Source organism: Stegostoma tigrinum, chromosome 14, assembly GCF_030684315.1.
Source record: "Stegostoma tigrinum isolate sSteTig4 chromosome 14, sSteTig4.hap1, whole genome shotgun sequence".
In the NCBI taxonomy this organism is placed as follows: Eukaryota; Metazoa; Chordata; class Chondrichthyes; order Orectolobiformes; family Stegostomatidae; genus Stegostoma; species Stegostoma tigrinum.
The window spans coordinates 1,416,194-1,428,324 of record NC_081367.1 but is presented as its reverse complement, the minus strand read 5'-3'; the positions used below and the strand labels follow the sequence as shown (position 1 = coordinate 1,428,324).

The following is a 12,131-nucleotide window of genomic DNA, read 5'->3' as shown; positions in this document are numbered from 1 at the left end:
GCTGGTTGGTGGACTGGTGTCAAAACAATGATCAAGATCAAGATGGATTGATGTAAAAACCCAACAGCTTTACCCATGACCATTAGAGAAGGGAAGCTGCTATACCTGCCTGGCCTGGCCTCTTTGTAAATCCAGTCTTATGTGGTGCTGTTAATTCCAGATCACTTTGTTAATTTTGTCAGGGTTGGTACAGCACAAGATTAGATTAATAAAAATGTGACTAATTTGCCTGGGTGAAAATGAAAACAATTCTCAGGGTGAGCATTTGGTTTCTGGAAAAGTAAATTCCCAGCCCAGCATTTTAGCTTCAGAACTGAGAAGTGGGGATAAAAGAGGTAGGGAAACATACTCTGATGTGAGCACTTGATGATTTTGGCTTGGAAGACATGTTGTGTTAAATCTCTAGATGACTAAAGTATTCACATGATTACATCCGTCTATTGTGGTTGTTATCCTTGGGGTTTCAAGCTCCAACTTACCTGGAGCCACGTGGGCGTCACTGGTCGGTGGGGTTGTGCTGCTCTTTGTGACTGAGTGGCTTGGTGTTGGGCCACGCATTGAGGTGGCTGTATTTTGAGACATGAGGAGCTGTGGTGAATACCTGTTGAATCTTTCAATACCATATTGCCCATATTCTTATGTTATGGAAGCTAATACCACCAACAAGAGGGAAAAATATGATGAGGTGGCAAAAGTTGTGGAGAAAATAAAAGTGATCAGCAAATCAATTTCCTTTAAACATTGCAAACCTCTCTGAGATGGTACACAATATGGAAATGGATGACTGGCCATGAAGTTGAAGTTCGATTTTCTTCCTTTCACAAAAATATGAATATATTATATCCAAATAAGGAGAAAGATTATGTGGAATTTGCCACACATCCCAAGTACTCAACAGCTAATACATATTGTTTAAACAAATATTGTAGGTAACACAGCATCCAAAAATAAGGTCCCACAAACCACCACATAACAAAGAAAACAGAAATTGCTGGAGAAACTCAAGGGCCTGGCAGCATTGATAGAGAGAAAATCAGATTTAACATTTCAAGTCCAGTGGCCCTACTGCACAACTGACAGCAGCTCAGAAAAGGTAGTGTTTATGTTAATGATGAGCGGAAGGGGAGGATAGCAGTGAGCAGATAGGTGGAGAAGGAGCCAAGAGAGAAAGAGAAAAGGATAGCAAACTAATGGATTGTTGATAGTAAACCAGGGAAGAAGACAAGCCAGGTAGATGATAATGGGCGCTATGAATAGTTGAAAATGGGTTGGCTATACTAAAAGTAATCCATTTCATGACTGGATTGGGGATGCAATGGTGCCTAATTGACATGGGAGCGAGTGTTTGTGTTCGAAAATTGTTAAACTGGATGTTGGGTTCTGAAATCTGCAGGGTTCCCAGGCAGGAGATGTGGTGTTGTTCTTTCAGGTTGTGTTTAGCCTCACTGGATCACTGCAGCTGGCTTGAAACAGAAATGTCAGTATGGGAGTGCAGTGCTATGTTGAAGAGGCAGGCAACTGGAAGATTGAAGTCACTTTTACAGACAGATCATAGATATTCCGTAAAGCAAATGCCCTCTCTGCATTTTGTCTCCCCAGCGTAGGGGTAACCACATTGTGAGCAGCGAATACATTGATTATATTGAGTGAAGTGCAGGTAATTCACTGCTTCACCTGGAAGCGATGTCTGGGGCCTTGGATAGTGAGGAGTGAGGAGGTAAACAGGCAAGCGTTGCACCAACTGGAATTGCATGGAGGTGTGGGATATGTTGGGAGTAGACCGAGGTGTCCTTGAGGGAACAGTCCCTGCGCAAGGCTGACAAGGAAGATGAGGGGAATAAGTGCCTGGTGGTGGCATCCCATTTGAGTTGGTGGAAATGCTGGCCTATGAAGCCTTGGATATGGGATGGTAAGTGAGGTCATGTTAATGTAACAATGGTCTGTTTTACTAGTGGCAATTGAGCGATAAGTACTGCTGGGGATACCAGGGAGAACTTGCCTTCTTTTGTAGACATCTCAATGTTCATATAGAGGGTAAGTGGGGCCTCAGATTAACATCTCACTGGAAAACTTGTAACCAGAGTAGAACCAAGCTTGAAACCACATTCTTCACACTCAGATGAGATTCCTGGACTGTAGCATTTCAGGAAGGCAGCTCACCACCCTCTTCTCCAGACCATCTAGGGATTGGAGATAAATGCCGAGCGAGACAGCAGTCCCAACATCTCATGAACAATTTTTTTTTGAAGAAGTGGCACTGCTACCCGCTGAGACACAGGTGGCAGCTACAAAACCGTGGTCAAACATGCTGTGTGTTACACACCAGTACCTCGGCAAGAAAAGGTCAGAAGAAGCAGAAGTTTGCACATCAATTTGGGAGATTGAGATTGGGTGTGAGTGAGGGGTTGGTGGGAATAGGAGCAGTTTCAAAAACCAATTGCAAAGAAAAATGGAATTGATCAACCAGCAGTCAAGTTCCAAGCCAATACTTTACTGAAAGATCAACAACATTGAAAATGGTCCATTCAGCCTCAGTGCCGGTTAAACTAAGAAGGAAAGATTGTAAAACGCCCCCTTGGAACTGTTTTAAGCTGCGAGCAAAGTGACTAAATAAATAAAACAGTAGAATAGCATTCTTCTTTTTCTCTCCTTGCTACCCAGGCTGCAACACGTGTATTTAAATGAAGGGAAGTCTGGGCTGAAGTTTTATTTTCTCCCTGCGTGTTAAATAGCTCAAACATTCCTGTCTTTGTGTAGGAGCAGATCTGAAGTGAACAGATGTCCCGGTCTTTGTTTTGACAGTACAATGGCAGCTCTTCTCTCGCTAATGGGCCTGCTGTATGTAAAGATTGTTCCCAGCCAGCTGGCTGCTACTCCAACTCCCAAACACACTCCCAGCGATCAGCACACTTCAATTACTCAAATATTTGAAAGTTAAATGTGACCAAATGGTTCCTTAAGTCTCCACCGCTTTTTTCTCTCTCTCTCGAACTTGCCTTTTGTAAGTGTTGGCAACTGGGTACAGCTGAATGGCAGTTGGTGTTTTGTCTGAGTCAACAGACCTTTCTATTTAAGATCACAAAAAGTCTTTTCATAGCATGGACAGAGTTAGACAGGATATCATGTTTCACTATGATCAAGACTGGTGCTAATTTCCAAAATTAAGATTAACAATATTTATATGTATATTCAGAGTATTGCTTCATGGCCCTCCCTGATTAGTATCATGTTGTTGACTTGCAATGCTCTCCCTTCCTTACCTGCATCTCAATTCTAAGTTTAAAAAAATTAATGTTAGCTACGTCCTAATCCTGAACCAAGGTTCCTCTTATTCTAACACAAAGCTCTCTAACCTGAATTTGAATCATGAACAAGACATGTCTCTGGCTGTTACAAAATTAAAATGCTACAGATTCTGCAAATCTAACATGAAATTGCTGGAAAAACTCTGTGAGCCAGGCATTGCTTGTGAGTGAGAAACAGAATTAATGTTTCACATTGATAATATTTACGACAAGACTCTTCTCTCCCTAATTCAAACCTTAAGAGAAGCCTAATCAAATCTGATGAGACCGAGGTTCCAATTACAATTTTCAAGTCAAGGGCCCAGAGCAGGGATAATGGCTGCCCACGCTCCCCATTTGTGCTCCATGCCTCCAGGCAGAGCTGATGAAGCTGTCACCTCCTAAAATGGAAAACATGCTAGGAGCTGTGTTCAAAAAATACAATAAAAGAATAATGTTTTTATGTTTTAAAACAGAAAACATTTCTCTAACTCTCACAGTCCATTCATACCCACATGCTTTCCATGCCTCATCCAAAACATACCATGTCCCTTAATGCCTCCTTTGAGAGATTAAAAAAAAAGAACAAAAAGCAGTAATACTTGGGAATAAACACATTGGTCATACAGAAGCAACATTTTGAAGTAAACAAGACAGGTCAGATCAGTAGATATGCTTTACCAATTCTTTCTTTCTGCCCCTCAAAATACCAATGCCACCCTTAACCCAGCCTCCATGAAACCTGTACCATATCAGCTGAGGTAACCTGTGTCTCTGGAAGGGTTCCCTGGCTGTCCAAATGAAGCCTCAAAGTCTTTACTTCTGGGAATTGCCACATAGAGATGCCAAAATCCCAGTTTGGCAGAAGCAGCTGCTAATATAAATGGCTAGCTGCTTCTGCTAAAGATGGAAATCCAAGGCCCAACTTGGCTTGACTCCTGTCCCCACCGACGATAATGGGAAGTGCCATGTTTGGAGTTGGGTTTACAATTCCAGATCACTTCCCCAAGATGGGGAACGTTTCTATTGCACTGAGAGTTTGGAATGTTATTTTAGGATGTGTGATAAGTTGGGTAGGTATAAGAAGGTGGTTACAAAGGAACCTAGAGGCTAAAACTAAGCTGAATGGGGAGGGGTGGGGCGGGTGCATCTCAGTTCTGATAATTGAATGGCGGTAGATGTTGATGGGGCTGTGCACTTTTGCCAGTGAGGGTAGTATATCTGTTTCAGCTCAGGATAGGATTGGGTTGAAGCAGGATTCCCACTTATCTGTGATTGATATCACAGATGGTGAGCTGTGGCAATATGGGGCAGTTGACAGAAGGGAATAGCACACATGGAATAGTGCCATAAGCAGTAGATAACACTTCCAGGGGTGAAAAAAACACAGGTTAAAGAAATTCCAAAAGTACAACTCTACAAGTTCCACACACTTTGAAAGTTTTCCAAATGTTTGTTGCAATAATTTGTCTGAAATAAACTATGAACAAGTGCATTTTGCAACAAGATTATTTTGGAGTAAATATTTATTTATCATATCTAGAGATATAATATTTCTATAAAAAATATATATCTGCAAAATACCATCTGAGTTAGATAATGTATTATAATTTCTCTCTCAGTACTGGGTGAACATTTAGTTTCACAAACTACGAAGATGTAAAATATAAATATTCGAGAAGCGAAATGTTTTGATCCAATCCTGACACTAGAGTTTGGTGCACAAATGTCCTGGAATAGAGAACACGGTTACTATCAGGTGAAGCAATTCAGCTATAAAAGGCAATTAATTAAATAAGCACTCGACTTGTGTTCTTCCTCAAAATTTTGTCACTGAAAATAACCAGGAATATGGGCACTTAGTGGCCTTATCGAAAGGTTAATCTTCTATTTCAATGAAAGGCACAGTTAAATTTTAGGGTGGAAAGTTATACGGTCTGAGCACCATGAGATTTGTAGCAGAATTGAACTGGAGGTTCAATGAGCTGCTCCTGTGCCTCTAGTCTAAATTTGCCATAAATCACACCATAGGGAATGATAATATTTTAGATATTAAAGATGTCAAGGGATATGGTAAGAAAATCTAAATTATTAACTTATTTCTTTATTTTTGTACTTATTCAATGGAAGTAATGCTTAACTTTTTAAACTTTGTTTAATTTAATACTTTGCATCTAAGTTTTTTGTACCTAGGTACCTTTGTACCTAAGATGAAGCTTTTTATCAAAGGTTTCTGAAAATCCAAATGCTTCACATCCATTGGTTTTTCCTTATCTATTCTGTAAATCGATTCTATACATCCTCAAAAATCTGCAGCAGACTTGTCAAACATGATTTTCCTTTCATAAATCCATGCTGACTTTATGTACCCCATTAGTATTTTCTCAGTGTCATAATATCACATCCTTTGTAATGGACTCCAGCATTTCCATAATACCTGGCTTTCCATCCCTCCTCTTTTTTAAAAAAATAGTGGGCTTATACTTGTCACCCTTCAATCTAGCATAAATATTCCAAAATGTACTGAAGTTTGGAAGATGCATTAACTATTTCCATAGCTACACCTTTAGTACCCTGGAGTATGGATTACTAGCCCCAAAAGATTCATGAGCTTTCAGTTCTATTGATTTCTCATGGCACTTTTTTCCTACTAAAACTGATCTCCTTCAAATCCTCCTTTCTAATTGATCCTTTTCCTAGCATTTCTGGGAAGTGAATTGCATCTTTTACAATGAACTTGCTACTTTTTCTATAACTACATATGATTCTTCTTTGGACCTAACACCAGCCTTATTTTATTTTGTTAGTTGTGGTAATGCTTCTTTTTTCTGTTTTGGCCTTTTGCCTATTCTTTAACTATTTACAATTACCAGTCAACTGCTGTGCCTTTTACTAGTTACCTAGTTTATCACAGCCAGCTCATCCCTTATTCTTTGTAGTTTCCTTTGTTTAGATTAAGGATCCTATAATGCATTGGAATACTTTGTTTTCTATCACAATGAAAATTCTATCATTTTATGGTTGGTCTTTCCTAATGAACTTTAACAAGAAGATAATTAATTGCACAAGACCAAACCTAAGCTAGGTCAGGAGCGGCACGGTGGCTCAGTGGTTGGTACCACTACCTCACAGCACCAGGGACCCGGGTTCGATACCACCCTCGGGTGACTGTGTGGAGTTTGCACATTCTCCCCGTGTCTGCATGGATTTCCTCTGGTTGCTCTGGTTCCTCCCACAGAACAAAGATGTGCAGACTCGGTGGATTGGCCAGGCTAAACTGCCCGTAGCATTCAGGGATGTGTAGATTAGTCAGAGATGATGGGAACTGCAGATGCTGGAGAATTCCAAGATAATAAAATGTGAGGCTGGATGAACACAGCAGGCCAAGCAGCATCTCAGGAGCACAAAAGCTGACGTTTCGGGCCTAGGCCCTTCATCAGCTCTCTGATGAAGGGTCTAGGCCCGAAACGTCAGCTTTTGTGCTGCTGAGATGCTGCTTGGCCTGCTGTGTTCATCCAGCCTCACATTTTATTATCTTGTAGATTAGGCAGATGGGTCTGGGTGGGATGCTCTGCGGGTCAGTTATCACGCTGTAGAGATTGTTAAAAAATATAATCTGCATCCAGATTGGTTTTTTCAATGTACTGGTCTAAAAGTCTGGTTTATGTACATTCCAAGAATTAATCAGTCAAAGTATTGCCAATGAGCACTGCGCAGTGTACATATATATTGAGGTCACCCTTGTTTACTGTAGCACCCATGCTGCGTGCATCTCAAATGTCCTGTTTAATGCTATTACTTACCTCATCTACTTTGGAGATCTATATACAACTCCCACTAATGTTTTCCACCTCATACTTCTTTTCCACCCAGGTTGATTCCAAATCAAGATTTCCTACATCAACATCCTTCCACTTATTACACTGATTTCATTCTTTCACTAATAATGCCGCTCCTTCTGCATTTCTTTTATGTCAGCCTTTCCATAGCATTGAATACTCTTAGACATCCAGTTCCCAGCTTTAGACACCTGATAGCCATGTCTCTTTAATGGCAATCACAATGCTCCTGGTTACAACTAGTTGCAATGTGAACATCACCTACCTGAGTCAGTTCCAAACATTTAACTATGAAAGGTGGTAACGAAAAGCCAGAGAACTATAGACTGACAACAGATAGTACGAACTGCCAATGCTGGTGTCAGAGATAACGCAGTATGGGCTGGAGGAACACAGCATCAACTTTCCTGCTCCTCTGATGATGCCTGGCCTGCTCTGTTCCTCCAGCTCCGCACTGTGTTATCTATAGATTGGTAAGCCTGACATCAGTGATGGGTAGGTTGTTAGGCAGGATTCTGAGGAACAGGATTTAACATGCATTTGGAAGGACAAGGACTCATTAGGAATAGTCAACATGAACTTACGCATAGGAAATTATGTATCACTAACTTGATTAAGCTTTTTGAAGAAGTGACAAAGAAGATTAACAAAGGCAGAGTGGAAGATATTGGACTTCAGTAAGGTGTTCGACAAGGTTCTGCATGATAGATTGGTTAGTAAGGTTAGATCAAATGGAATACAGAGAGAACTAGTCATTTGAATACAAAATTGGCTTGAAGATGGAAGAGAGAGCATTGTAGTGGAGGTTGGTTTTAGGAATAGGGGTGTGAAACCAGTCGTGTGCCACAAGGATCAGTGCTGGGACCACTGATTTTTGTCATTTATATAGATGATTTGGAGGTGAGCCTAGGAGGTATGGTTAATAACTTTGCAGATGGCACCAAAATTAGTGGTAGAGTTGACCGTGAAGAGGAATATCTCAGATAACAACAGGATTTTGATCAGATGGGCTAATGGCAGTGACAGATGGAGTTCAATTTAGATAAATGTGATGTTTTGCATTTTGGTAAGGCAAACCAAGGCAGGACTTATACAGGTAACATTTGGGCCCTGGGCAGTGTTGCTGAACAAAGTACCATGGAAGTGGAGCCACAAGTAGGCTGGGTGGTGGACAAGGCATGCTTGGCTTCATTGGTCAAACCACTGAATATAGGAGTTGGGAGCTCATGCTGCAGCTGTACAGGTCATTTACTTGGCCACTATTGGAATACTGTGATTAATTCTGATCTTCCTATTGTAGGAATGGTGTTGTTAAACTTGAAAAGGTTCAGAAAAGATTTACAAGTATGTTGCAGGGATTGGAGGGTTTGAGCTATTGAGAGAGCCTGAATTGGCTGGAGCTTTATTCCCTGGTGTGTCAGAGACTGAGGGCTGCCCTTCTAAAGGTTTGTAAAAACATGTGGGGCATGGATAGGCTGATTAGCCAAGGTCTTTTCCCCAGGCTAGGTAAGTCCAAAACTAGACGGCATAGGTTTAGCAAGAGAGGAGAAAGATTTAGAAAGAACCTGAGGGGCAACTTTTTCATGCAGATGGTGGTGTGTATTTGGAATGAGCTGCCAGAGGAAGTGGTGAAGGCTGGTACAATTACAACATTTAAAAGGCATCTGGATGGATTCATGAATAGGAAGGGTTTAGAGGGATATGGGCCAAATGCTAGCAAATGGGACTAGATTGATTTAGGATATCTTGATGGCAGGGGTGAGTTGGACCAATAGGTCTATTTCTATGCTGTACATCTTTATGACTGTGTGGCTATGATTATGGCACAACTGCTAGATCTCATTCTTCTGTCTTCCATTTTCAAGTTCTATGTTTCTAACTTTCATTCTTGTATCCCTGATCAAGTTCCCAGCCTTTCTCATTCTCATCCATGACAATGATAGCAAATTCTGTTACAATGACATTGTTTGTGTTCCTGCTGATATGCAACCTGTCCAGCTTGTACAGTTCCCGAGATACCAATTCCAATGCCTCAGGATCTAAATCTCTCCCTCCTACACCACTTTCTTCATGCCAAGTCATTCATTCAAATATTCTATTCTCCTATTTCCAATCCTGCTCATATGTGGTACTGGGAGTAATCCCAAGATTGCTATATTTGTGTTCCGACTGTTTGAATGTATTTCCCAGCTCCCTGTATTCTGCTTGAAGGATCATATTTCTCTTTTTGCCTATGGTCTTGGTTACTGATATTGACTATAGTGTTCTCCCACACTCTTCAGAATACCTTTGATCCTGGCACCAGGGAGACAACACACCATGCTGGAGTCACATCTGCTTCCACAAAACCATTTATCTAATACCCCCATGATTATCATTCACCTTCAGATCTGACTGAACCATATACAACATCATTTCACCTTGCTTCATCACTAAAAATGCTGACATATCCAGGAAGACACAAGAAATGGAAAGCTCCTTGTCTTCACCACTGAATATCTTGGTAAACATTGCTGTCCTGTTCCTTCCACCCTCACCTCCAACATGAAGCACTCATGACTTTCTATTACAAAGACTGAAGAGATCCATTTGGCAGCCTCTACTAATTCAGTCATCTCTTCTGTACTAGGCAAAGCATCCCCTAAGGTTTCTTTCCATCCTAGCTCTGAGCTCGCAACTTTCTGTAGTTTCTCTGCCACTTTGGAGAAAGGCATCAAACCACTCCATCATCAGTTGAACAAAGAGACAGTAAGAGTAATCAAAACTGTAGAGTCACTGATGTTTAAAAATCCATACAAAAACTGTGAATGGCACAATGGCTCAGTGCCAGGGAGCCAGGATTCCATCCGCAGACAACAGTCTGTGTGGACTTTGCACATTCACCCCATGTCTGTGTGGGTTTCATCCGGGCACTCCAATTTCCTCCCACAGTCCAAAGATGTGCAGGTGGATTGGCCATTGGAAATGGCCCACAGGATAGGGATAAGTGAATGGGTGGCATGCTCTTCAGAGGATGTTTGTGGACTTGATGGGAAGAATGTCCTGCTTCCACACTGTAGAGATTCTATAAGGAGCAAGCTGCCTCAGGGATGGTGTATGTGTAGACATCCGATGTCTGAGGTACTCTGGACTGGTATCTCAATGGCAGGCAAGGCAGTCTATAAAACCTGTCTCTATGGACAGACATTTTTTGAACTTTCTTTGAGCTCTTGCCAAGCAGCCAAAACACCCCACTCTCCAATACAGTAATCCAATGACATGAACTGTGCTCCTGCCAACAACTAATCTGCACTAGCTGTATTTTGGTACTCTGTGGTATCACTGAGAACCTGTACTAATATTTATTCCTCTTTAACTAGCCTGTACATCTTCAACTCAGGCACTGTTACTCTTTGACAATCCAATCCCTGGAGTCAAGGCAACTCATTTCTAATTTTATGATTATATGTTTTAATTGCTTGATTCATAACATTTTGATTTTGGATCTGGGCAAAGAGAATTTCTTGGTCCTTTTAGTAGTGACTTAAACAACCTGGAATCAGGGTGATTCCTGCCAGTTGGTGTTCAGGTCTGGTGAAAGAAGTGGGAATTGAAATTTTACTGAAGAGATGGGATAAAGAGGGGATTTCAGAATGACAAAACTCTAACTAGTGTGCCACAGGGATCAGAGCTGGACCCACAAATATTTACAATGTGAATTGATGACTTGGTTGAGGGAAGTAAATATATTATAGACACATTTGCAGATGACACAAAATAGTTGGGAAAGGAAGTGGTGAGGATGATGCAAAGAGTTTGCGAAGGGATACATACAGGTTAAGTGTGGGCAAAATCTTGTCAGAGGGAATATAATGTGGGGAAATGTGAGGTTATGCACTTTGGCAGGAAGTATAGGCGAGCTGAATATTGTTTAAATGGAGAAAGATTGCAGAAAGCTACAGAACAGAGGAAGTCTTCAGCTATGAATCACAAAAGGTTAGCATCCAAATTCAGCTAGTGATAGGAAAGGCAAATGGAATGTTGGCCATTATTTCAAAGCAAGGTATTTAAAAAGGGGAGTCAGACCACAGCTGGAATACTGTGAGCAGTTTGGTCCTCTTCTCTAAGGCAGGATACAGAGGCATACCCTCCAGTCCAGAGAAGGCTCCCTCCTCGTTGTTGAGGGACTGTCATTTGAGGAGAGGCTGAATAAGTTGGGCCTGGATTCATTCGAATTTAGAAACATGAGAGGTGAAATTATTGAAACATATAAGATTTCTAAGAGACTTGCTGGGGGAAGCATGGAGAGATTGTTCCCCCTCGTAGGAGAGTCTACCACTAGAGGGGATCATCTATGAAGAAGGGGGTCTCCCTTTTAAGGCAGAGATAAGGATTTCTTTTCTCTGGGAGGTTGATGAATGGTGGAATTCTTTGCCACAGAGGCAGTGGAGGCCAGATCATCAAGGCTGAGATAGACAGCTGTTTAATTAGCAAGGGAATGGAGGGTTATGGGGCAAAGGTGGGAAAGTGTGCTAAGGATTTATCAGATCAGCCATGACCTTATGGAAAAGTGGAGCAGACTTGACTGGCCGTTTTACATCCGCTCCTGAAGTTTAGTGAGACCATTCGACCTCCAATATGTTTGCCCATTGCCTGCTGGGTGATGGAACTGTGTCCCACATCCCCATTTATCCTTTGTTGTCTCTCTCCCCAGTGCAAATCTCCATACTGGTGATATTGGAGCTCCGCTTTGAAATGTGAGTATCGGACCAGTAAGTGCCACTCGCCAGCTCTTCTTTGTCGTATTTATTATCTTCTGCGGTATGCTGTTAAATAAGAACCAAAAGAATTGCGGAAGCTGTAAATCGGAAACAAAAACGTTGCTGGAAACGCTCAGCAGGTCTGGCAGCATCTGTGGAGGAGAAAAAAAGAGTTAACGTTTCGGGTCCGGTGACCCTTCCACACGGCAATGTGTTCTGAGCTTTTCCAGCAACTTTGTTTTTGTTCCATGCTTTTAAATAAACTCAAC

At 41.5% G+C, this 12,131-nt stretch overlaps 1 protein-coding gene across 1 annotated transcript in view; it reads right to left on the bottom strand.

Moving 5' to 3' along the window:
• Positions 1-12,131, bottom strand: part of cep63 (centrosomal protein 63) — a 551,023-nt gene that overhangs the window by 270,634 nt on the left and 268,258 nt on the right. The gene's annotated exons all lie outside the window — the stretch shown is intronic.